Raw genomic sequence first — 26105 nt, forward strand, 5'->3', positions numbered from 1 at the left:
CTTCTACGACTTTGTTTAAAACCTCCTCAGAGACAGGGGCGCCATCAAAACATACAACTTTGCCTTCCCCAGTTGAGGTTACTGTTAATGTTCCTAATGTTGTGCCCTTAGCAGCACCTGAACGTTTTCATGGAGATAGTAACAAATTCCATGTTTTTATCAATCAATGTCAATTACACTTCATTTGTAAGCCACAACAGTTCCCTACTGATGATACGAAAGTGGCATTCGTCTTGTCTTATTTGGGTGGCACAGCAGCCAATTGGTCAATTCCTTTCGTGGATAGAGATGATCCCATCCTCCATAATTGGAATCAATTTAAACGTACCATGACCAGCCTTTTTGCAAAACACACTTTCATGCAGGCATGTGATAATGAGCTTTTAAATCTTAAACAAGGCAACAAGGATTTATTGACCTATCTCACTAGTTTTAATCGTTTACTCACCGAGACACAGTGGCCAGAAGAAAAGCGTGTCTCCCTTTTTTATAAAGGTTTGAGAGACGAGTTAAAAGACGCACTAGCTCATATCGTTGATTTGCCAAAAGACTATTCGGACTTTGTAGATTTAGTTGTGAAATTAGAACATAGACTAGGAGAAAGAAAGGGAGATAAATACAAACTGGAATCACGGTTAACTTTTATTAGACACGAGAAGAAAGACACAGATAATAAACTCCCTGAACCAGAGCCTATGCAAATAGGGACACTCAGAGGTCCACTCACATCAGAGGAAAAAGAAAGAAGGAGAAAATTTCTATTATGTTTATATTGTGGCAGGGCAGGTCACTTTGCCAGAGAATGTCCAGTAAAGCCTAAAACTCCACGAAAGGGTGCTGTTTCCTCCACCTCCTCAACTGAATCGGGAAACGATTAAGCTCGACAAGGGGAGATGTTACTTGTTCGAGAAAACATCTTAATCAAACCTCTAATGCTGCAGCCTTCAGGGTACCGCACATACCTAGACATTTCATAATTCAGGTCGTTTTAATTGTTACTACCCAAGAGAGGCATTCTCTCCCTGTCCTACTGGACTAAGGCGCGACAGGAAATTTTGTGGATAATAAGTTAGCTGAAATCTTAGGACTTCTTATGTGCCTAAAGCCTTGTCCAGAAGCAGTATGTGCAGTGGATGGGTCAGAATTGACCTCTGGATTAATCACAAAACAAACAAGTCCACTTGTTATGGTCTGTCAGAACGGGCACACAGAGGTGATTAGCTTTGATCTGATAGATACTCCTAATTTTGGTTTGATTCTCGGGGTACCCTGGTTAACAACTCATAACCCAAAAATTGATTGGGTGAATAGAACTGTTACTTTGGATTCCTCTTTCTGTAGAACCAATTGCTATCAAGAAGCAGGTACAGAACAGAGCACAGTATTACACTGTGCTAGTGTTACACAAGATGAACCAAGTCTCCCTCCTGAATATTCTGACTTTAAAGACGTCTTTGATCCAGTAAAGGCTAGTGTGCTGCCCCCACATCGGTCTTATGACTGCCGTATAGATCTTATCCCAGGGGCCCCTTTACCTAATAACAGAGTATATGCTTTGACTGACGAAGAAACCAAATACTTAAGAACCTACCTAGATGACCTACTACAGTCTGGGTTCATCCGTCATTCCACATCTCCGGTGTCATCTCCACTCTTTTTTATCCCGAAGCCGGATAAATCCCTGCGCGCGTGTATCGATTATAGAGGACTAAATAAGGCTACAATAAAGAATAAATATCCTCTTCCTCTAATACCTGTGTTGTTGGATCAATTAAGACATTCTACTGTATACACTAAACTAGATCTGCGGGGAGCTTACCACCTGGTCCGAGTAAAAGAGGGGGATGAGTGGAAGACAGCTTTCAAGACAAAGTTTGGTTTATTTGAGTACACAGTAATGCCCTTTGGGTTATGTAATGCCCCTGCGGCCTTTCAGTTCTTTATAAATGAGGTCCTACACGAATTCCTGGACGTTTGTGTCATAGTATACATAGACGACATCCTCATTTACTCTAAGAACTCAGAAGAACATACCCAACATGTTCGTGCAGTATTATCAAAGTTAAAAGAAAATCATCTTTTTGCTAAGTTAGAAAAGTGTACTTTTAATGTCAACAAAGTGGACTTTTTAGGATACTGCCTGTCACCTCAAGGAATAACTATGGATGTAAAGAAAATCAGTGCTATTGCTGATTGGCCAGAACCATCCTCTGTAAAAGATATTCAGAAATTTCTGGGTTTCGCCAATTTTTATAGGAGGTTTATTGCACATTTTGCAGACATTGCGGCCCCAATAACTACCTTGTTGCGGAAAGGGCAACGATTTCTTTGGACTGATGAGGCGGCACACGCCTTTCAACTCCTAAAACAAAAGTTCACTTCAGCCCCAATTCTGAAACATCCTGATCCTGACTTGCCCTTTTTTGTTGAAGCGGATGCTTCACAAGTAGCTTTAGGAGGAGTTCTCTCTCAACGAGATGCAGTAGATGGCCAGTTACATCCTATAGCCTTCTATTCTAAAAAGTTATTGCCAGCTGAACAAAATTACACTGTGGCTGAAAGGGAACTACTAGCTATCAAAGTAGCCTTTTCAGAATGGAGGCACTATTTAATGGGAGCCAAGTACCCAGTTACAATCTTTTCTGACCATAAGAACCTACAGTTTTTTGGATCACTTAAAGCACTAACACCACGTCAGATGCGCTGGTTAATTTTTTTTAGCACATTTGACTTTGTTATAACCTATAGACCAGGTGCACAACAAATTCAATCTGATGTGTTATCTAGATACGGACATACCTCAGACATGAAACAAGATAAAATAGGAGAACCCATTATTCCTCCCCAAAAGTTGTTGGCACCAGTACAACAGAAGGATTTCATCACAGATCTATATAATGCACACATGCAAATAGCACCTCAGGATTGGTTAAAGGATTCCCATAACACAATACAACGAGGTTTATTGTATCACGACAACATGCTGTTAGTGCCCACCTCTGAATTACAAACACAGGTGATAATTTGGCATCACGCCTGACCGTTGGCAGGTCATCCTGGTTGGGTAAAAACCCTGGAAAATGTGCAAAAACACTTTTGGTGGGACACTATAAGAAAGGACATTAAGCAATTTGTCACTACCTGTCCAATTTGTGCAAGACATAAATCTTCTCATAAGGCTCCTGACGGCTTGTTAATACCAATGCCAACACCCAAACAACCTTGGCACACTGTGAGCGTAGACTTTATTGTAGGTTTACCACCTGTAAAATCCTTCACAACAGTGTTGGTTATAGTGGATTTTTTATCTAAAATGGCACATTTTGTACCATTACGGAAATTACCCACGGCAGCAGAATTTGCCGATATTTTTATAAGGGAAATTGTGCGTTTACATGGTTTGCCAAGCAAAGTGGTGTCAGACCGAGGGAGCCAGTTCAACTCCAGATTTTGGAAAAAATTATGTGAAAAACTGAAAATAGATGTGGCCTTATCCACTGCTTTCCACCCAGAGACAGATGGACAGACTGAACGACTGAACCAAACCTTACTTCAAACGCTACGTTGTTTATTGGCTGATTATTCTAGTGAATGGTTGGAAGCTCTCCCTGTAGCAGAGTTTGTTTATAATAATGCTGAGCATTCAGCTCTACTTTGCTCACCATTCTATTTCTTGCAGGGGTATCATCCAAGAGCTATACCCATTTTGTTAGAAGATTCCCTGTTGCCTACAGTAACGGATAGACTAACGAGGTTAGGTGACATACAAGACAAAGCCAGGAAACATTTATTAAAGTACAAGGAAAGCATGAAAAGACAAGCATACAAACACAGGTCTGAGGCCCCAATGTATTAAATTGGTGACAAGGTATGGCTCTCCACAAAGAACCTAAACATAGAGGGATCCCGAAAGCTGCAACAACGTTTCATTGGACCCTTTAGTATAACTGCCATAGTAAACCCGGTAACAGTAAAATTAGATTTACCAAAAGAATATCCAGTACATACTACATTCCATGTGTCCTTGCTTAAGCCGTACAACTCAAAAACCCGACCTGAACCACCACCTCCACCCATACCAATTAAGGGAAATCTGGAATATGAAGTGAAAAGCATAAAAGACTCAAAAAGAATTAGTGGACGTCTGTTTTATTTAGTAGAATGGAAAGGATATGATGAATCTGAGAATTCATGGGAACCAGCATCATATGTACATGCCCCACAGCTGATTAGACGGTTTTATTTAACAAATCCAGGAAAACCCCGTCCTGTAGGAGGGCCTTTGAGGGGGGCAACTGTTAGGGTTTGTACACAGCAAAGAGCATGTCCCCTCTCACTGCACTAGTGGGTTCTGTAATAGCCCCCTTTTAAACTTACTATTGAAAGCCTTTCTTGTTATCTCACCTCCCCCCCCCTAGGCTTCTGTGTATGTTGTTTAATGTGCTGTTTTGTTTACACATTGGGCCTTGCTTTTACCAAGGCTTCTTTAAAATACTCCTCCCTAGGCCATGTGTTAATCCAACTCATTTGTATAATAACTGAAACTCTGCACACCTTTCAAGAACATGTGCAGCATGTGAGGACCACACCCAGCTCTTCAAACCACACCCAGCTCTGCACACCTTCCAAGAACATGTGCAGCATGTGAGGACCACACCCAGCCCTTCAAACCACACCCAGCCCTGTCTCTAAAAGGCATCCCCCGAGCCTCACCCAGTGCTTGTGCTCGTCTACCTCCCGCTTACCTGAGAACAGATCCCTCGGCGCTGGCACTCCTGCTCTTTACAGACTTTCATTGACTTCAATGGGCGCAGCTTCTGGCTCTTCCATCTTCCGGTTTCCGGTTCCTCCTTGCTTCAGCCTCTCTCCTATGAGTAACCTGCAAAAGAGAAAGAAGACAAGGTTAGACTGATCAGTATCTCTTGCCAGCAACAAGTAAGTGCAAAACCTTTTATTACCTGAAAGAACTTTGACAACAATTTCTGGATTCGTGTACAGAACTTTGTAAAGCAAACATTGTTTTTTCTCATGGAACTTTTAAGAATCGAACAGTGGAAACCATTAACAGCAAGGCAAACAGTAAATCAAGGACTTGCACAAATTACATGCTGTATTTTGATGTAAAAGTACAGTATTTGTTTTATAAAAGATTCTGGAAATATGGGAAAAGTGAGTCTGCTATTGGGAATTTAGGCTTTAGTTATATTATGATGAATGTTTGATATTGGTAATTCTGATAACGGTATTTGTTTAATGTTTTAGAAGCTTTACAGTAATAGAAAACACATCCCAGAGCAGTAACACATTCCAAACCTGGAAACTAGAGACCAGGATCCAAGAGGTACTTTTAGAAGAGAATTTCTAATAAATAAAGGGATAGTCAGGAACCCATTTAGGAATAGGTTGCACTTATCTGTTCTTTGTTTATGTTTCATTAGGCACCAGTTTCTACAGAAGTCAGAGAGGGCCGCAGATTTGTGCAGCACTTCAACAGTGGAAACGCAAGGACGGTGTTGTCTCTCTTTTTTATTTTATCCACTTCCCCCCTTCCCTTGAGCTTCTGTTCTTAGTGCACTGTTTTAAAAACTAGTGTGCTGGAACAAGCAGTTTCAGGGTGGGGTCCGATTGTCTTCAACCTCCATCAGAACTGAACAAGAACTCAGGTGAATTGGGCTTTGACACATCCACTATCCCCACTATCTCCCCTTCCTCCTCCTCCACCTCCCACCCAGTTACGTCCACACACACCTGCATGCACTACATCAATATCCACTACCAGCATCATCACCACACCAAGCAGAACACACACCTCACTGGCAGACACCTCCACAACATCCATGCACACGTCCCCTGTGTCCTCTCCCATCGTGTTTGTCCTCCTCAAGTACACAAACACAAGCACTCAGACACCCAAAAGCCATCCACCTCACAGCAGCATAGAGCCCATGTACCTGCACCCACATCCAGCAGACAAACACCTCCAACATCCACTCCCTCATCCTCTACTCCCATAACTGTTCCCTCTTCCCCCCAACATCCCTAAAAAGCTTTTCCTTTACCAGATTGACCTCTTCCCTACCCCCCACCCTGTCCTGCACATATGGGCAGGGTAGCAAGGACCCAGCCAAGCACCTCAGCTAAACATTCCACAAGCCCAGTGGTAGCACCACTTACACATGGTGGAAAGGATTCCAGGCCAACAATACTGAAGGGGAAGGAGCCTGCAGCAGCTGCGAAGAAGGGGAAGGAGCTTGCGTCAGCTGCAAAAAAGGTAAGGAGCCTGCACCAGCTGCATAAAAGGTGAAGGAGCCTGCAACAGCAGCAGAGAAGGGGAAGGAGCCAGCACCAGCTGCAGAGAAGGAGAAGGAGCCTGCATCAGCAGACAGAGGGTGGAAGAGCCCAGCCACCAGTGCCAGGAAGGGTAAGGGACCCTCGACCCATGAGCAGGAGAAGAGGAGGCAATGTACGCCAGCGGAAGCTGACAGCCAAACACCGCCACCACCAGCGACTGTCACAGAGCCCCCACTGCCAGTCATGGTTGTGCAGCCATTAGAGAGTGGCAGGGGCTGACCAGGAGCCTTACACAACCACCACCACAGTGCAGCCATCGGAGGGTGCAGGGGATGAGCAGGAGCCTCCCACAAACACCACCACAGTGCAGCCATCAGAGGGTGCAGGGGCTGAGCAGGAGCCTCCCACAACCACCACCACAGTGCTGCCATCGGAGGGTGCAGGGGCTGAGCAGGAGCCGCCCACAACCACATCCATGGTGCAGCCATCGGAGGGTGCAGGGGCTGAGCAGGAGCCTCCCACAACCACTACCACAGTTCGGCCGTCAACACCGGCAGACGCCATATAGTCCAGCCTCTAAGGGCTGCTGTGCGGCCCGCCTCCCACTTGAGAGACTGTGGACTTGCACTCCCCAGTACCAAGCACAGGGCATGTTGCCCCCTCCAGAACCAGTGGGCAAGTCACCCACTTGAGAGACTGTGGCCTTGCACTCCCAAGGACCAAGCACAGGGAATGTTGCCCCCTCCAGAACCAGTGGGGAAGCCACCCACTTGAGAGACTGTGGTCTTGCACTCCCCAGGACCAAGCACAGGGCATGTTGCCCCTCCAGAACGAGTGGGCTTGTTTCCGCATCCGGCTGAGGTGCCACCTGCTCCCCTTGAGGTGCCTGCCTATTTGCCAACTGATGCCCCTGAAGTGTTCTTTCTGGATTGGGGCAGGATTCGAGTGGGGCCATGGACTTTGCCCTGTGGCCATGTGGGCCCTGTGAACTATGGACTGGTGAGGAAGTTGGCTCTGTATGTACTATTTCAAAGTAAGAAATAGCATGCACAGAGTCCAAGGGTTCCCCTTAGAGGTAAGATAGTGGCAAAAAGAGATAATTCTAATGCTCTATTTTGTGGTAGTGTGGTCGAGCAGTAGGCTTATCAGAGGGTATTGTTAAGCATTTATTGTACATACACAGGCTATAAATGAGGAACACACACTCAAAGACAATTCCAGGCCAATAGGTTTTTATATAGAAAAATATATTTTCTTAGTTTATTTTAATAACCACAGGTTCAAGATTTACAAACAATACTTTAAATGAAAGGTATTTCACGTAGGAACTTTAGGAACTTTGAATTAGCAAAATAGCATATACAGTTTTCACACAAATGGCAATAAGCTATTTTAAAACTGGACACAGTGCAATTTTCAAAAGTTCCTGGGGGAGGTAAGTGTTTGTTAGTTTTGCAGGTAAGTGAACCACCTACAGGGTTCAAAGTTGGGTCCAAGGTAGCCCACCGTTGGGGCTTTAGAGCAAACCCAAAGTTACCACAACAGCAGCTCAGGGCCGGTCAGGTGCAGAGGTCAAAGTGGTGCCCAAAACGCATAGGCTTCAATGGAGAAGGGGGTGCCTCGGTTCCAGTCTGCCAGCAGGTAAGTACCTGCGTCTTCGGAGGGCAGACCAGGGGGGTTTTGTAGGGCACCGGGGAGACACAAGTCAGCACAAAAAGTACACCCTCAGCGGCACAGGGGCGGCCGGGTGCAGTGTGCAAACAGGTGTCGGGTTCACAATGTAGTTCAATGGGAGACCCAGGGGTCTCTTCAGCGATGCAGGCAGACAAGGGGGGGGCTCCTCGGGGTAGCCACCACCTGGGCAAGGGAGAGGGCCACCTGGGGGTCGCTCCTGCACTGGAGGTCGGATCTTTCAGGTCCTGGGGGCTGCAGGTGCAGTGTCCTTACCAGGCATCGGGTTCTTAGAAGCAGGCAGTCGCGGTCAGGGGGAACCTCTGGATTCCCTCTGCAGGCGTCGCTGTTGGGGATCGGGGGGTCAACTCTGGCTACTCACGGGCTCGCAGTCGCCGGGGAGTCCTCCCTGTAGTGTTGGTTCTCCACAAGTCGAGCCGGGGGCATCGGGTGCAGAGTGCAAAGTCTCACGCTTCCGCCGGGAAACGTGTGTTCTTTCAAAGTTGCTTCTTTGTTGCAAAGATGCTTCTTCCTTGGAGCTGTCCTCTGGAGTTCTCGGGCCTTTTAGATCCAGGGTAGTCCTCTGAGGCTTCAGAGGTCGCTGGACCCTGTGGAACGCGTCGCTGTAGCAGTTCTTTTGAAGTGGGGAGACAGGCCGGTAGAGCTGGGGCCAAAGCAGTTGGTGTCTCCGTCTTCTCTGCAGGTTTTTCAGCTAAGCAGTCCTTCTTCGTCTTAGGTTGCAGGAATCTATCTTGCTAGGTTCTGGGAGTCCCTAAATGCTCAATTTAGGGGTGTGTTTAGGTCTGGGGGTTAGTAGCCAATGGGTACTAGCCCTGAGGGTGGCTACACCCTCTTTGTGCCTCCTCCCTGAGGGGAGGGGGGCACATCCATAATACTATTGGGGGAATCCTCCATCTGCAAGATGGAGGATTTCTAAAAGTCAGAGTCACCTCAGCTCAGGACACCTTAGGGGCTGTCCTGACTGGCCAGTGACTCCTCCTTGTTTTTCTCATTATCTCCTCCGGCCTTGCCGTCAAAAGTGGGGCCGTGGCCGGAGGGGGCGGGCAACTCCACTAGCTGGAGTGCCCTGGGGTGCTGTAACAAAGGGGGTGAGCCTTTGAGGCTCACCGCCAGGTGTTACAGTTCCTGCAGGGGGAGGTGAGAAGCACCTCCACCCAGTACAGGCTTTGTTAATAGCCACAGAGTGACAAAGGCACTCTCCCCATGTGGCCAGCAACATGTCTGGTGTGTGGCAGGCTGCTAAAACTAGTCAGCCCACACTGGTAGTCGGGTATGGTTTCAGGGGGCATCTCTAAGATGCCCTCTGGGGTGTATTTCACAATACAATGTACACTGGCATCAGTGTGCATTTATTGTGCTGAGAAGTTTGATACCAAACTTCCCAGTTTTCAGTGTAGCCATTATGGTGCTGTGGAGTTCGTGTATGACAGACTCCCAGACCATATACTCTTATGGCAACCCTGCACTTACAATGTCTAAGGTTTTGCTTAGACACTGTAGGGGCATAGTGCTCATGAACCTATGCCCTCACCTATGGTATATTGCACCCTGCCTTAGGGCTGTAAGGCCTGCTAGAGGGGTGACTTATCTATACCTATAGGCAGTGTGAGGTTGGCATGGCACCCTGAGCGGAGTGCCATGTCGACTTAGTCATTTTATACCCACCAGCACAAACAAGCTGGCAAGCACTGTGTCTGTGCTGAGTGAGGGGTCTCCAGGGTGGCATAAGACATGCTGCAGCCCTTAGAGACCTTCCCTGGCATCAGGGCCCCTGGTACCAGGGGTACCAGTTACAAGGGACTTACCTGGATGCCAGGGTGTGCCAATTGTGGAAACAAAGGTACAGGTTAGGGAAAGAACACTGGTGCTGGGGCCTGGTTAGCAGGTCTCAGCACACTTTCAAATCATAACTTGGCATCAGCAAAGGCAAAAAGTCAGGGGGTAACCATGCCAAGGAGGCATTTCCTTACGCAACCCCCCCCCAAATGAAAGAGGATGAGACTAACCTTTCCCAAGAGAGTCTTCATTTTCTAAGTGGAAGAACCTGGAAAGGCCATCTGCATTGGCATGGGCAGTCCCAGGTCTGTGTTCCAATATAAAGTCCATTCCTTGTAGGGAGATGGACCACCTCAACAGTTTTGGATTTTCACCTTTCATTTGCATTAGCCATCTGAGAGGTCTGTGGTCAGTTTGAACTACAAAGTGAGTACCAAAGAGGTATGGTCTCAGCTTCTTCAGGGACCAAACCACAGCAAAAGCCTCCCTCTCAATGGCACTCCAAAGCGGCTCCCTGGGGAGTAACCTCCTGCTAATGAAAGCAACAGGCTGGTCAAGGCCATCATCATTTGTTTGGGACAAAACTGCCCCTATCCCATGTTCAGAGGCATCAGTCTGCACAATGAACTGCCTGGAGTAATCTGGAGCTTTGAGAACTGGTGCTGTGCACATAGCTTGTTTCAGGGTGTCAAAGGCCTGTTGGCATTCTACAGTCCAGTTTATCTTCTTGGGCATTTTCTTGGAGGTAGGTTCTGTGAGGGGTGTCACTATAGATCCATATCCCTTCACAAACCTCCTGTAGTACCCAGTCAAGCCAAGGAATGCCCTGACTTAAGTCTGGGTTTTTGGAGCTGCCCAGTCCAGAATAGTTTGGATCTTGGGCTGGAGTGGCTGAACTTGGCCTCCACCTACAAGGTGTCCCAAGTAAACCACAGTTCCCTGCCCTATCTGACATTTGGATGCCTTGATAGAGAGGCCTGCTGCTTGCAGGGCCTTCAAAACCTTCTTCAGGTGGCCCAGGTGATCCTGCCAGCTGGAGCTAAAGAGAGCAATATCGTCAAGATAAGCTGCACTAAAGGATTCCAAGCCACAAGGACTTGATTCACCAACCTTTGGAAGGTGGCAGGAGCATTCTTTAAACTAAAGGGCATAACAGTAAACTGATAATGCCCATCAGGTGTGGAGAATGCTGTCTTTTCTTTTGCTCCTGGTGCCATTTTGATTTGCCAGTTCCCTGCTGTCAAGTCAAAGGTACTTAAGTATCTGGCAGTACCTAGTTTGTCAATCAATTCATCTGCCCTTGGAATGGGATGGGCATCTGTCTTGGTGACAGAATTAAGTCCTCTGTAGTCCACACAGAACCTCATCTCTCTCTTTCCATCTTTGGTGTGAGGTTTGCGGACTAAGACCACTGGGCTAGCCCAGGGGCTGTCAGAGTGCTCAATGACTCCCAATTCCAGCATCTTGTGGACTTCCACCTTGATGCTTTCCTTAACTTGGTCAGACTGTTTGAAAATGTTGTTTTTGACAGGCATGCTGTCTCCTGTGTCCACATCATGGGTACACAGGTGTGTCTGACCAGGGGTTAGGGAAAAGAGCTCAGCAAACTGTTGCAGGACCTTCCTACAGTCAGATTGCTGTTGGCCAGAGAGGGTGTCTGAATAGATCACTCCATCAACTGAGCCATCTTTAGGGTCTGTGGAGAGGAGATCAGGGAGAGGTTCACTCTCAGCTTCCTGGTCCTCATCTGTTACCATCAACAGATTCACATCTGCCCTGTGGAAGAGTTTGAGGCGGTTCACATGGATCACCCTTTTGGGGGTCCTGCTAGTGCCTAGGTCTACCAGGTAGGTGACCTGACTCTTTCTCTTTAGCACTGGGTGAAGGCCACTCCATCTGTCCTGAAGTGCCCTGGGAGCCACAGGCTCCAGAACCCAGACTTTCTGCCCTGGCTGAAACTCAACCATAGCAGCCTTTTTGTCATACCACATCTTCTGGAGCTGTTGGCTGGCCTCAAGGTTTTTACTTGCTTTTTCCATGTACTCTGCCATCCTTGAACGTAGGCCTAGTACATAGTCCACTAGATCTTGTTTAGGCTCATGAAGAGGTCTCTCCCAGCCTTCTTTTACAAGAGCTAGTGGTCCCCTTACAGTATGGCCAAACAGAAGTTCAAAGGGGGAAATCCCTACTCCCTTCTGAGGCACCTCTCTGTAGGCGAAAAGCAGACATGGCAAGGGGACATCCCATCTCCTTTTGAGTTTTTCAGGGAGCCCCATGATCATGCCTTTCAAAGTATTGTTAAATCTTTCTACAAGACCATTGGTTTGTGGATGGTGTGGTGTGGTGAATTTGTAAGTCACCCCACACTCATTCCACATATGCTTCAGGTATGCTGACATGAAGTTGGTACCCCTGTCAGACACCACCTCCTTAGGAAATCCCACTCTGATCAAAATACCAATGAGTGCTTTGGCTACTGCAGGGGCAGTAGTCGACCTAAGGGGAATTGCTTCAGGGTATCTAGTAGCATGATCCACTACTACTAGTAGGTATTGGTGCCCTGAGGCTGTGGGAGGTTCAAGTGGACCCACTATGTCCACACCCACTCTTTCAAAGGGGACCCCCACCACTGGAAGTGGAATGAGGGGGGCCTTTGGGTGTCCACCTGTCTTACCACTGGCTTGACAGGTGGCACAGGAGACACAAAAGTCCTTGAGCTGCTGGGACATGTTGGGCCAACAGAAGTGGTTGACTAATCTCTCCCACGTCTTGGTCTGTCCCAAATGCCCAGCAAGAGGAATATCATGAGCTAAGTTTAGAATGAACTCCCTAAACTCCTGAGGCACTACCACTCTCCTAGTGGCACCAGGTTTGGGATCTCTTGCCTCAGTGTAAATGAGTCCATCTTCCCAATAGACTCTGGTGGTCATTACAACCCTGGCAGACGGTGTTAAAGTTGCGGTAATACCGCAAACAGGCCGGCGGACAAAAAAAGGGAATTATGACCGTGGCAGAAACAGCCAACAAAGACAGCCACTTTAACACACCGCCCGCCACGGCGGTACAGACAAGCAGTGCGGCGGTCACCGCCAACAGACAGGCGGAAGACAATGTACCGCCCATAGTATCACAACCCGCCAATCCGCCACCTTTTCCGGGGCGGATTCACTGTGGATAAAAACTCGGCGGAAACAGTTTCTGCAATGAGAAAACGCTCACCTGAACACATCCCACGAGGAAGGAGGACTCCATGGATCCGGAATTACAAATCCTACCGGCCCTTGTATTCCTACTCATCTACGAAAAGCAAAGCCGGCGCCGGCGAAGACAACGGTGAGTACTGCACCTACGACATAGGGGAGGGGGGAGGCAAAAGTCCGGGACACACACACGCAACACCCCCACCCCCACCCTCGCATATTCCAACACACACAAATGCATTCACAAACATCACAGTAACAACCCACAACACCCCCGGAAGAATGCAAAGACAAAACTAAATCAGTTCAATCATTGTAATGTTTCAATATACAGTACATGTCTCAAATATATACAGATATATTATAAAATCATTCAAAAGTATATACATTTTAGAAGTAGTGCAGATAAGCACATATCAATGTCCGTGCACCACTAGTCCAAAAATGCATGGGTGAGGCCCACACAAGATACCTGTCCACAAACGGAGAGAACACTGCCGGGGAATCAGAGAGAAATACAACAGGCACCTCAGGGGGAAAGGAAGAGGGGGCACCTCAGCCGGATGAGTGCAAAGCCAGATCCACGACGGGGCTCCATGCCCATTGATGTATCCTGGAGAGTGCAAAGCTACAGTCTCTCAAGTCTCTACAGTGGGTGGGTTGCCCACTGTACCATCCTGGGGAGTGCAAAGCCACAGTCTCTCAAGTCTCTACAGTGGATGGGTTGCCCACTCTAACATCCTGGGGAGTGCAAAGCCACAGTCTCTGAAGTCTCTACAGTGGGTGGGTTGCCCACTGTACCATCCTGGGGAGTGCAAAGCCATAGTCTCTCAAGTCTCTACTGTGGGTGGGCTGCCCACTGTACCATCCTGGGGAGTGCAAAGCCACAGTTTCTCAAGTAGATAACAGCCACCACTGGTTCTGGAGGGGGACTGGTGCCCCAACTGGATTAGTCTCCCCGTGACAGTTCCTGTCCCGTCACTGTCCCAGCTGCACATAGGATAACAATGCTTGATGTGGCGGTCTTTTCCTTCTTCAGCAGTGCATGCCCTGTTCAGTGGTGCTTAGCCATGGCGGTCTCTGGACTCATCAGCGGTGCTTTGCCATGGCGGTCTCTGGACTCATCAGCGGTGCTTTGCCATGGCGGTCTCTGGACTGTTCAGCGGTGCTTTGCCATGGCGGTCTCTGGACTGGTCAGCGGTGCTTTGCCATGGCGGTCTCTGGACTGTTCAGCGGTGCTTAGCCATGGCGGTCTCTGGACTGTTCAGCGGTGCTTTACCATGGCGGTCTCTGGACTGTTCAGCGGTGCTTTGCCATGGCTGTCTCTGGACTGGGCATCGGTGTGTGGCATGACGGTCCCTCATTGCCCAGCGGGGCAGTGGCTGCCGGGGCCCTCCTGGGCACTGACTCTGGCGGTGGTCTCCTGACCAGTGACGATACTTGGGCCCTCCTGGGCAATGACTCCGGCGGTGGTCTCCTGACCAGTGACGATACTTGGGCCCTCCTGGGCACTGACTCCGGCGGTGGTCTCCTGACCAGTGACAATACTTGGGCCCTCCTGTGCACTGACTCCGGCGGTGGTCTCCTGACCAGTGACGATACTTGGGCCCTCCTGGGCACTGATCCCGGCGGTGGCGGTGGTCTCCTGACCAGTGATGATACTTGGGCCCTCCTGGACATTGACTCCGGCGGTGGCGGTGGTCTCCTGACCAGTGACGATACTTGGGCCCTCATGGGCACGGACTCCGGCAGTGGCGGTGGTCTCCTGACCAGTGACGATACTGTACTGGAGGCTTTTTGGCTGAGGCGCTACGACGGGACTGATGAATTGGAGGGGGGGTGGGGGCAAAAAGGTCAACTTTGCAGAGGGACAGTTTCTGACGAACACTGGGATGGGTAGTTGGAGGGGGTCTGGGAGTGGAGGAAGAGGAGGTGGTTGTAGGAGGTGTCACTTTAGGTGTTTTGGGTGCAGGTGCAGGTACTGGAGGCTGTCGTGAGGTGGATGGATGTTGGGTGTGTGGGTGCCCGCGTTTGTGTACTTTGGGAGGGGGCGTCACAGGCACACTGGGAGAGGACACAGGGGACGTGTAAATGGGAGTGGAGGTGGTGAGTGCAGGTGAGCGGGGTGTGGTGCTGGGTGTTCTGGTGCAAGTCCTGGTGCCTGTAGATGTAGTGCATGAGAGTGTATATGAAACTGGGAGGGAGGAGGGAGACGACGAGGAGGGGCACACAGTGGAGGCAGTGGATGTTGGTGTGTCTGCATGTGTGTGATGCTTGCGTGAGTGCCTGTGGGTTGTGTGGTGCCTATGTTTGCCTGAGCTACTTTTGTGTGTTGAGGTGTGTGCATGCTGGTCTGATGGTGTGCTTGGGATAGGCTGGGGTACAGGGGATTGGGTCTGGGTGGAGGAAGTTGGAGGGGGAGGCTAGACACAGGGACAATGGCTGCCATCAGTGCTGAGGCCAGAGATTGCAGGGTTCGCTGAAGGACAGTCTGACCAGAATGAATGTCCTCCAGGAATGCATTACCGTGTTGCAACTCCCTTTCTACACCCTGGATGGCACTCACAATGGTAGACTGCCCAACAGTGAGTGACCTGAGGAGGTCAATGGCCTCCTCACTGAGGGCAGCAGGGGTACAGGGGCAGGGCCTGAGGTGCCTGGGGCGAAGGTGATGCCCACCCTCCTGGGTGAGCGGGCACGGGCGAACGCTGAGGGGCTGCTGGGAGGGCGGTGCTTGTAGGGGAGGTGACGGCTGTACCTGTAGAAGTGGGGCGCACAGATGGTGCCGCCACCACAAGGGAGCTCCCATCGGCGGACGAGTCCGTGTCGCTGGTTGGTGATCCGGTGGCTGACGTGAAGCTCCCCTCGCCCTCCGTCCCGCTGGTGCATTCTGAGTCTGTGGTGTGGCCCTCCATGGCCATGTGGGATGCAGCTCCCTCGTGCTCCGGTGCCACTGTACCTCCGCCTGATGATGCTGATGCACAAAAGAACAGGGAGAGCACAAGAAGGGGGGGAGACAGAAGAAAGACAGGTTGAGTGCATGGCATACCGCTACCGTTGGCGGACAATACAGACACAGCTGCCCCCTGGACTACGCCTGGGATCTAACCTACATGGCTATGATGGACATCTGCACACATGGATGCCACAGGGGCATGTATACCTGTACTTGGCACTCTACTGCGGTGGGGTAGAGTGCCACATGGCCTGCATTACAGAGGGGCCTAGCCTACGTATTTCTGCCTGGCCTAGGTACACCCACAGGCCTCCTCACCCACCCAGACCCCTCCACTACGCGCAAAGTCCGCAGAATGAGAGTGTACTCACCCCCTTGTGTCTGCTGTGATGCCCTCAAGCGCCCATCCAACTCAGGGTAGGCCACCGCCAGGATCCGGAACATCAGGGGGGTCAGCTGAGCCTCCGCCGTCTTCTTGCTCCAGTGGCGAATGTCCTCCCATCTTTTCCGCCAGTGGGTACCCCGTCTCTGGTGGACCCCCAGGGTCCGGACATCCTTGGCGATGGCACGCCAAATGTCCTTCTTCTTGTGGGCGCTGACCTACATGACATGCACAAGGGAAGAAGAGGAGTCATTACCAACTGCACCGTCGATGTGAGTGTCCCCCCTCCCTACCCTAGCCATGTGGCACATTCATTCACATGCATTAATGTTCCCTGTACTCTGCCCCCTTCCCTCTTACATCCAGCCCTCTCCACTGAGGCCTAGCCCATACAACGTGCTCCCAGTGTACTAACCTGTTGGTCTGGAGGACCGTAGAGTAGCGTGTACTGGGGAGGACCCCGTCTACTAGTTTCTCCAACTCCTGAGCAGTGAAGGCAGGGGCCCTTTCCCCAGATGCAGCAGCCATCGTCGCTTCCAGACCGAGGTCACAGTAGCACTTGCAGTGTAGGTCCTCTCCTGTCGAAGATCAGGTATCTAGTGGTTGAACTGATAGAAAATGGCAGTGACGTCAGCAGTGGTGACGTCCGCGGCGGTGCGTATCATCACCGCCGGCGCACTTCCTCATTGGCTCCTGGGACCCATAGGGTCCAATGTTAACCAATGCAGCATTACGCTGCGGTCTACGACCTCCTACCGCGACAGTGTGCAACGCCAATTCAGTTACCCCACAATCCCATTGTCCCAGTTTAGAGGTCAGGCAGCCGCCATTTCAGGGGCCCACATGGCTTCATTTACTTCTGCGTCACACATAGCTAGGCCTACACTCAACACACATACAGGAAGGGTTTTGTGTTTGGTGTCGTGTTCTGTGTAACTGTGGGTACATACCTGGAAAAAAGTTGACTCTGTGGTCGCTGTTGTCCTTCCTAGGCACTGTAATTTGGGACAATTGAGAAGATGGCGGAATCCTCCGGTGTACCGACCGCTGGTGGACCTGTTGACAATGGAGGAGCGACATTTAATCGTCACCTACAGGTTTGACCGTGCCACTATCCAGGAACTATGTACCCAGTTGAAGCCAGACCTGATGTCACCAATCCGCCATCCCACTGGAATCCCCCCTGACGTGCAGGTGCTGTCAGTACTCCATTTCCTTGCAAGTGGATCTTTTCAGACAACAGTGGCCATGGCATCAGGGATGTCCCAGCCCATGTTTTCCAACGTGCTGTCCAGAGTGTTGTCTGCCCTGCTGAAACACGTAAGGAGATACATCATTTTCCCTGAGGTGGAAGATTTGGCTACAGTGAAAGGTGACTTCTATGCCCTTGGACATATCCCCAACATCATAGGTGCCATTGATGGGACCCATGTAACTCTGGTCCCCTCCTACAGGAGTGAACAGGTGTACAGGAACCGGAAGAGTTATCATTCCATGAATGTACAGATGGTATGTTTGGCATACCAGTACATCTCCCAGGTTAATGCTATGTTCCCTGGCTCAGTGCATGACGCCTACATCCTGCGGAATAGCAGCATCCCTGATATGATGGGTCAACTCCAGAGGCACCGTGTGTGGCTATTAGTGGACTCTGGTTACCCCAACCTGTCCTGGCTATTGACCCCAGTGAGGAATCCCAGGACCAGGACAGAGGAACGCTACAATGAGGCCCATGGGCGGACTAGTAGGGTGATCGAACGCACCTTCGGCCTCCTGAAGGCCAGGTTCAGGTGCCTCCATATGAAAGGTGGTTCCCTATTCTACTCACCGAAGAAGGTGTGCCAGATCATCATCGCCTGCTCGATGCTTCACAATCTTGCTTTGCGACGCCAGGTGCCTTTTCTGCAGGAGGATGGTCCAGATGACGGTGTTATGGCACCTGTGGAGCCTGTGGAGCCTGTGGACAGTGATGAGGAGGAAGCTGAGGAAGAAGACAACGACAACAGGGAGTTAGTCATATAGCAATATTTCCAGTGACACACAGGTGAGAGCATTTTCATTTTTACCATTACATTCACTGTCACACGTCTTCCTCTATCCTGTGTGTAATTTCATTGCATTATTTGGTAACTGAGTTGTTCCTTTACATTACGGTTTCACAGGTGTGCTTACCAACGTGTGTCATCTGCATGCATCCTTCAAGGACTTGTGATGTGTGACATAGGTATGTTGCCTTTACAACTAGAAACGCATTTTGACACTGTCATTGATAATACATTTTACCAAATCATAGACTGACTCAACATAGTTTTGTGGTTCAAGGGTGTTTATTTAAGTGCTCGGAAATAGAGGGGGGTTGTAAAATGGTTATGGGTGATGGTGGAGGAATGTCCATGGCAGAGTCCAGTCTATTAGTCTCACAGGTGCACTGCCCATATGGGTATAGGAAGTGGAGCTGGGGCAGTTTAAGTGTGGACAAGGTAACAAAGTGGGACAGTGGGTTGACAATCAGGGTGGTCTCATTTCCTGGCGGGGGTCTTGCCATCTTGCTCTGTCCTGTTCCTGGATCTCAGGGACCGCTTGGGTGGTGGTTCTCCATCTGCAGGGGGTGGAGTGCTGGTGTGGTGGTCCTGTGGCGGGGCATCCTGTCAACTAGCGCCGGCGGAGGTGGTGGGCAGTTCATCGTCCTGGCTAGTGTCAGGGGCCCCTTGGAGTGCCACAGTGTCCCTCATGGTCTGCTGTATGTCCTTCAGCACCCCTATGATGGTGCCCAAGGCGGAGCTGATGGTCCTGAGCTCCTCCCTGAACCCCAAATACTGTTCCTCCTGCAGGCGCTGGGTCTCCAGAAACTTGACCAGGACCGTCGCCATCGTCTCCTGGGAGTGGTGGTATGCTCCCATGATGGAGGAGAGGGCCTCGTGGAGAGTGGGTTCCCTTGGCCTGTCCGCCCCCTGTCGCACAGCAGCCCTCCCAGTTCCCCTGTGTTCCTGTGCCTCCGTCCCCTGGACAGTGTGCCCACTACCACTGCCCCCAGGTCCCTGTTGTTGTTGGGGTGGTGGGTTAGCCTGGGTTCCCTGTGGTGGTGGACACACAGCTGATTGACCTGTCCTGGGTACGGAGGTTTGGGCCCGCTGGGTGGGTGCTGTGCTGGTGTTACCAGAGGGTGGAAGGTCAGTGTTGGGCTGTGCCTGTGCAAGGGGAACCTACTGTCTAGGGGCCCACGATGGTCCGGGCTGGTCATCTGGATCCAGTAGGGCAGAGCTGCTATCATCACTGTAGGCCTCTTCTGTGGGTGGAGTGGAGTTGTCTGGACCCTCCGGTGTGGTGACGGTCCTTCGTGATACTGCAGGGGCATAAGAGCATGATTATTGCATGTGTGTGTGTCATGGTGTGCAATGGGTGGGTGTGCGTGTACCCCAGTGCAAGCATTCGTGTGTGGGGGCTTGTGTCATGATGGTTAGGGGGTTGTTATGGGTATGTGCAGTGAACATTCTTTAGTGATGGGTGACCATGCTTAGTTGTGTCATGCAGGGCTTGGTGTTGGGATGTGTGGTTTGTGTTATGAGTAAATTAGTGAGGAGCTGGAGTGATAGGGGAGGGAGTGAGGGTGGGGGTGTGTGATAGCATGCAGGTAGGGTGGGGGATCTGATAGTTAAGATTTGACTTACCAGTGTCCATTCCTCCACCGACTCCTCCGAGGCCCTCAGGATGCATGATGGTCAAGACTTGCTCCTCCCATGTTGTTAGTTGTGGGGGAGGAGGTGAGGGTCCGCCGCAGGTCCGCTGAACCGCAATGTTGTGCCTAGAGACCGCTGAATGCACCTTCCCCCGTAGGTCGTTCCACCTCTTCCTGATGTCCTCCCGATTTCTTGGATGCTGTCCCACAGCGTTGACCCTGTCGACTATTCGGCGCCATAGCTCCATCTTCCTGGCTATGGATGTGTGCTGCACCTGTGAGACAAATAGCTGTGGCTCTACCCGTAGGATTTCCTCCACCATGACCCGGAGCTCCTCCTCAGAAAAGCGGGGGTGTCTTTGGCGTGACATGGGGTGGTGTGTGTGATGTGTGGGGCGGGGTGAGTGTTGATGTGTGTGGTGATGTGTAGTGGTGTGTGGTGTTTTGTGCGTAGATGTTGTGTGGGTGATGGTGTTGTGTGCCTCTGTGTGGTGGGGTTGTCTTTTCTGTGCTCTTTCTCTGGCCTTCGTCAATCAGTTTTGGTTGTAGGGGTTTGTGGGTGATGTGGGTGTGTGTTTTATATTGTGTTGGGTGTGTGAGAGTGTTGTTTGTATGTGTATCAGGTGTGTGTATTTGGAATTGTCCAATGTGGCGGTGTTTTGGAGATGTTTGTGTATTTTGAGCACGGCGGTGTGTACCGCCAATGGAATACCGCGCTTGAAAGACCGCCGCATGGATTCGTGGGTCGTAATAGCATGGGCGTGTTTCTGTTGGCGTGGAGGTGGAGGTTTTGTTTTCGCCAGTTTAACACTGACCTTTGGTGTGGCGGACTTGTGTGGGTGACTGAATTTCGGCGGATTCCGAGATGTGGGTCATAATAGCTGTGGCGGAATTCCGCAGCCACGGCGGTGTATTGGCGGTCTTCTACACGGCGGTAAGCGGCTTTTACCGACAATTTTGTAATGATCCCCTCTATGTGTTCCTGTTATTTTTTCTTTGGACCCTTCAGCAGCTTGCTGCCTAAGGCCTTCAAGAGAGGGACGTGTTTCTTGCCCCTTACACAACTGTTCCCTTGAGGGTCCCCCTGGGCCTAGGAGCTCAACCTGATAAGGTTCTAACTCCATGGGCTCAGTTCTCTCAGAGGGCAGAACTTCTTCCTGAGAAGAGAGGTTCTCTTTCTCTTGTTGTGTGGAAGCTGGTTCCCCAGTCTTCTTTCCTTTTCTCTTGGAGGGTTGGGCCCTTTTTCCAGGCTCCAACACCACTTTTTCACCCTGAGCCTTGCACAGTGCCCTTGTCTTGACACACACCAGTTCAGGGATACCCAGCATGGCTGCATGGGTTTTGAGTTCTACCTCAGCCCATGCTGAGGACTCCAGGTCATTTCCAAGCAAACAGTCTACAGGGATATTTGAGGAGACAACCACCTGTTTCAGGCCATTGACCCCTCCTCACTCTAAAGTTACCATAGCCATGGGATGTACTTTTGTCTGATTGTCAGCGTTGGTGACTGGATAAGTTTGTCCAGCCAGGTATTGACCAGGGGAAACCAGTTTCTCCATCACCATGGTGACACTGGCACCTGTATCCCTCAGGCCTTCTACACTTGTCCCATTAATTAAGAGTTGCTGACTGTTTTTTTGCATATTAGGGGGCCAGGCAACCAGTGTGGCTAAATCCACCCCAACCTCAGAGACTAATATAGCTTCAGTGTGAACCCTGATTTGCTCTGGGCACACTGTTGATCCCACTTGGAGACTGGCCATTCCAGTGTTAGCTGGAGTAGAGTTAGAAGTGGAACCTTTCTTGGGACAGGCCTTGTCTCCAGTTTGGTGTCCTTGCTATTTACAGCTACGACAACAGGCCTTTTTGGGATCAAAGTTTTTACCCTTGTACCCAAAATTGGATTGTGAAGAGGCTCTGGACCCTCCCTCCTGAGCAGGTTTTTGGGGCCCTATAGAAGACTCTTTACTTTTTCCCTTGGATGTCTCAACACTCTTCCCCTGGGGAGTCTTTGTGACCCCTTTCTTTTGGTCACCCCCTGTGGAAGTCTTGGTCACCCTAGTCTTGACCCAATGGTCCATCTTCTTTCACAATTCTTGGGGAGAAATTGGTCCTAGGTCTACCAAATGCTGATGCAGTTTATCATTGAAACAATTACTTAACAGGTATTCTTTCCCAAATAAATTGTACAGCCCATCATAATCATTTACACCACTGCCTTGAATCCAACCATCCAGTGTTTTTACTGAGTAGTCTACAAAATCAACCCAGGTCTGGCTCGAGGATTTTTGAGCCCACCTGAACCTAATTCTATACTCCTCAGTGGAGAATCCAAAGCCCTCAATCAGGGTAGCCTTCATGAGGTCATAGGATTCTGCATCTTTTCCAGAGAGTATGAGGAGTCTATCCCTACACTTTCCAATGAACATTTCCCAAAGGAGAGCACCCCAGTGAGATCTGTTTACTTTTCTGGTTGCACAAGCCCTCTCAAAAGCTGTGAACCATTTGGTGATGTCATCACCATCTTCATATTTAGTTATAATCCCTTTTGGGATTTTCAACATGTCAGGAGAATCTCTGACCCTATTTATGTTGCTGCCACCATTGATGGGACCAAAACCCATCTCTTGTCTTTCCCTTTCCATGGCTAGGAACTGTCTCTCCAAAGCCAATCTTTTGGCCATCTTAGCTAGCAGGAGGTCCTCTTCATTGAGGCTGCCCTCAATGCTTCCAGAGTTGCTGGACACTCCTGTGAGAGAAGCAGCATCTCTGACTATCACTTGTGGAGACAGGGTTTGAGGGACCCTGTTCTCCCTAACTAGGACTGGAGGTGGGAATTCCTCCACATCACTAGCTCCCCCCTCTGGGAATGTGTCATTAGAGGGGTTGTTTTTAGCTATCTCTGCCAAAAGCTCCTGGAGCTTTACTTTGGTAGTGTTTGAACCAGTTTTAATCTTTTTGATTTTGCAGAGAGACCTTAACTCTGACATCCTAAGATGCAGGTAAGGGGTGAGGTTGAGTTCCATCACAATCTCTTCTGCATTAGACATTATCGGGGACATTACAACCCTGGCGGATGGCGGAGAACCGGCGGTAAGACCGCCAACAGGCTGGCGGTCTTACCTTGGTGTATTATGACCATGGCGGTTAACGCCATGGTCAACCGCCGGTTCTCTGGCCCGCCCACCAGGGCGGAGACGACTGCCGGGCTGGAGACCTGGGTCAGTATACCGCTGGCGGTATTTGGACCCAGTGGATTTCCAGTGGTTTCAAACGCCATGAAACCCATGGCGGTAAGCACTATCAGTGCCAGGGAATTCCTTCCCTGGCACTGATAGGGGCCTCCCCCACCCCCCACCCCTACCCCGACTCCCTACCCTACACCCCCCACCACCCCTGCCACCCCCCAAAAGGTGGCAGGGCCCCCCTCTCCACCCCGACCCCCAACATAACATTACTCACACACACCCGACACGCATGCAGGCACCACCAACACACACACGCACACACCACGACATACATGCCTACATCCACACACACAGTCAGACACGCACACCCACATTCAAACATACATGCACACATCCATACAGACATACCCACAGCCATACACGCACTCATTCCCATACACACAACACCCCCGCAAGCATACACGCACGCACGCACACCCTCTACATACGCACACCCCCATGCACGCACACAACACACAACACCCCCCCACCCCCCTCCCCTAACGGACGATCGACGTACCTGGTCCGTCGATCCTCTGGGAGGGGACGGGATCCATGGGGGCAGCTCCACCGACACCACACCGCAGCCAACAGTCATAATACTCCGAGCGGCAAACCACCTGCACAGGCGGTCTTCCCCTCGGCGGTCTTGCAAAAAGACCGCCGAGGTCGTAAAGACCCCCTATGTTTCTAAAAGTTGGAATACTTTTTAAGAATCTAAAACTATCTCTAGAACTTAATTCAAACTTTAACAAAACTTTTAAACTCTAAAAGAAATGCTAACAGGGACTAACACAAGGCCCTAGCACGACTTTTAAGACTTTAGAAAAATAGCTCAAATTTAAAAAATCCGTTTCTAATGACAATTTTTGGAATTTAGTCATGTGATCAGGTATTGGCTGAGTAGTCCAGCAAATGCAAAGTCTTGTACCCCACCGCTGATCCACCAATGTAGGAAGTTGGCTCTGTATGTACTATTTCAAAGTAAGAAATAGCATGCACAGAGTCCAAGGGTTCCCCTTAGAGGTAAGATAGTGGCAAAAAGGGATAATTCTAATGCTCTATTTTGTGGTAGTGTGGTCGAGCAGTAGGCTTATCAGAGGGTAGTGTTAAGCATTTGTTGTACATACACAGGCAATAAATGAGGAACACACACTCAAAGACAATTCCAGGCCAATAGGTTTTTGTATAGAAAAATATCTTTTCTTAGTTTATTTTAAGAACCACAGGTTCAAGATTTACAAACAATACTTTAAATGAAAGGTATTTCACTTAGGAACTTTGAATTATCAAAATAGCATATACAGTTTTCACACAAATGCCAATAAGCTATTTTAAAACTGGACACAGTGCAATTTTCAAAAGTTCCTGGGGGAGGTAAGTGTTTGTTAGTTTTGCAGGTAAGTGAACCACCTACAGGGTTCAAAGTTGGGTCCAAGGTAGCACAGCGTTGGGGGATCAGAGCAACCCCAAAGTTTCCACAACAGCAGCTCAGGGCCGGTCAGGTGCAGAGGTCATAGTGGTGCCCAAAACACATAGGCTTCAATGGAGAAGGGGGTGCCCCGGTTCCAGTCTGCCAGCAGGTAAGTACCCGTGTCATTGGAGGGCAGACCAGGGGGTTTTGTAGGGCACCGGGGGGGAAACAAGTCAGCACAAAAAGTACACCCTCAGCGGCACGGGGGCGGCCGGGTGCAGTGTGCAAACAGGCGTCGGGTTCGCAATGTGGTTGACCCAGGGGTCTCTTCAGCGATGCAGGCAGGCAAGGGGGGGCTCCTCGGGGTAGCCACCACCTTGGCAAGGGAGAGGGCCACCTGCACTGGAGGTCGGATCCTTCAGGTCCTGGGGGCTGCGGGTGCAGTGTCCTTACCAGGCGTTGGGTTCTTAGAAGCAGGCAGTCGCGGTCAGGGGGAGATTCTGGATTCCCTCTCCAGGCGTCGTTGTGGGGGTTCAGGGGGGTCAACTCTGGCTACTCACGGGCTCGCAGTCACCGGGGAGTCCTCCCTGTAGTGTTGGTTCTCCACAAGTCGAGCAGGGGGCGTCGGGTGCAGAGTGCAAAGTCTCACACTTCTGCCGGGAAACGTGTGTTCTTTCAAAGTTGCTTCTTTGTTGCAAAGATGCTTCTTCCTTGGAGCAGAGCCGCTGTCCTCGGGAGTTCTTGGTCCTTTTAGATGCAGGGTAGTCCTCTGAGGCTTCAGAGGTCGCTGGACCCAGTGGAACGCGTCGCTGTAGCAGTTCTTTTGAAGTGGGGAGACAGGCGGTAGAGCTGGGGCCAAAGCAGTTGATATCTCCGTCTTCTCTGCAGGTTTTTCAGCTCAGCAGTCCTTCTTCGTCTTAGGTTGCAGGAATCTATCTTGCTAGGTTCTAGGAGCCCCTAAATACTCAGTTTAGGGGAGTTTTTAGGTCTGGGGGGTTAGTAGCCAATGGCTACTAGCCCTGAGGGTGGCTACACCCTCTTTGTGCCTCCTCCCTGAGGGGAGGGGGGCACATCCCTAATACTATTGGGGGAATCCTCCATCTGCAAGATGGAGGATTTCTAAAAGTCAGAGTCACCTCAGCTCAGGACACCTTAGGGGCTGTCCTGACTGGCCAGTGACTCCTCCTTGTTTTTCTCATTATCTCCTCCGGCCTTGCCGCCAAAAGTGGGGCCGTGGCCGGAGGGGGCGGGCAACTCCACTAGCTGGAGTGCCCTGGGGTGCTGTAACAAAGGGGGTGAGCCTTTGAGGCTCACCGCCAGGTGTTACAGTTCCTGCAAGGGGAGGTGAGAAGCACCTCCACCCAGTACAGGCTTTGTTAATAGCCACAGAGTGACAAAGGCACTCTGCCCATGTGGCCAGCAACATGTCTGGTGTGTGGCAGGCTGCTAAAACTAGTCAGCCCACACTGGTAGTCGGGTATGGTTTCAGGG

This window comes from Pleurodeles waltl, chromosome 10, assembly GCF_031143425.1.
Source record: "Pleurodeles waltl isolate 20211129_DDA chromosome 10, aPleWal1.hap1.20221129, whole genome shotgun sequence".
NCBI lineage: Eukaryota > Metazoa > Chordata > Amphibia > Caudata > Salamandridae > Pleurodeles > Pleurodeles waltl.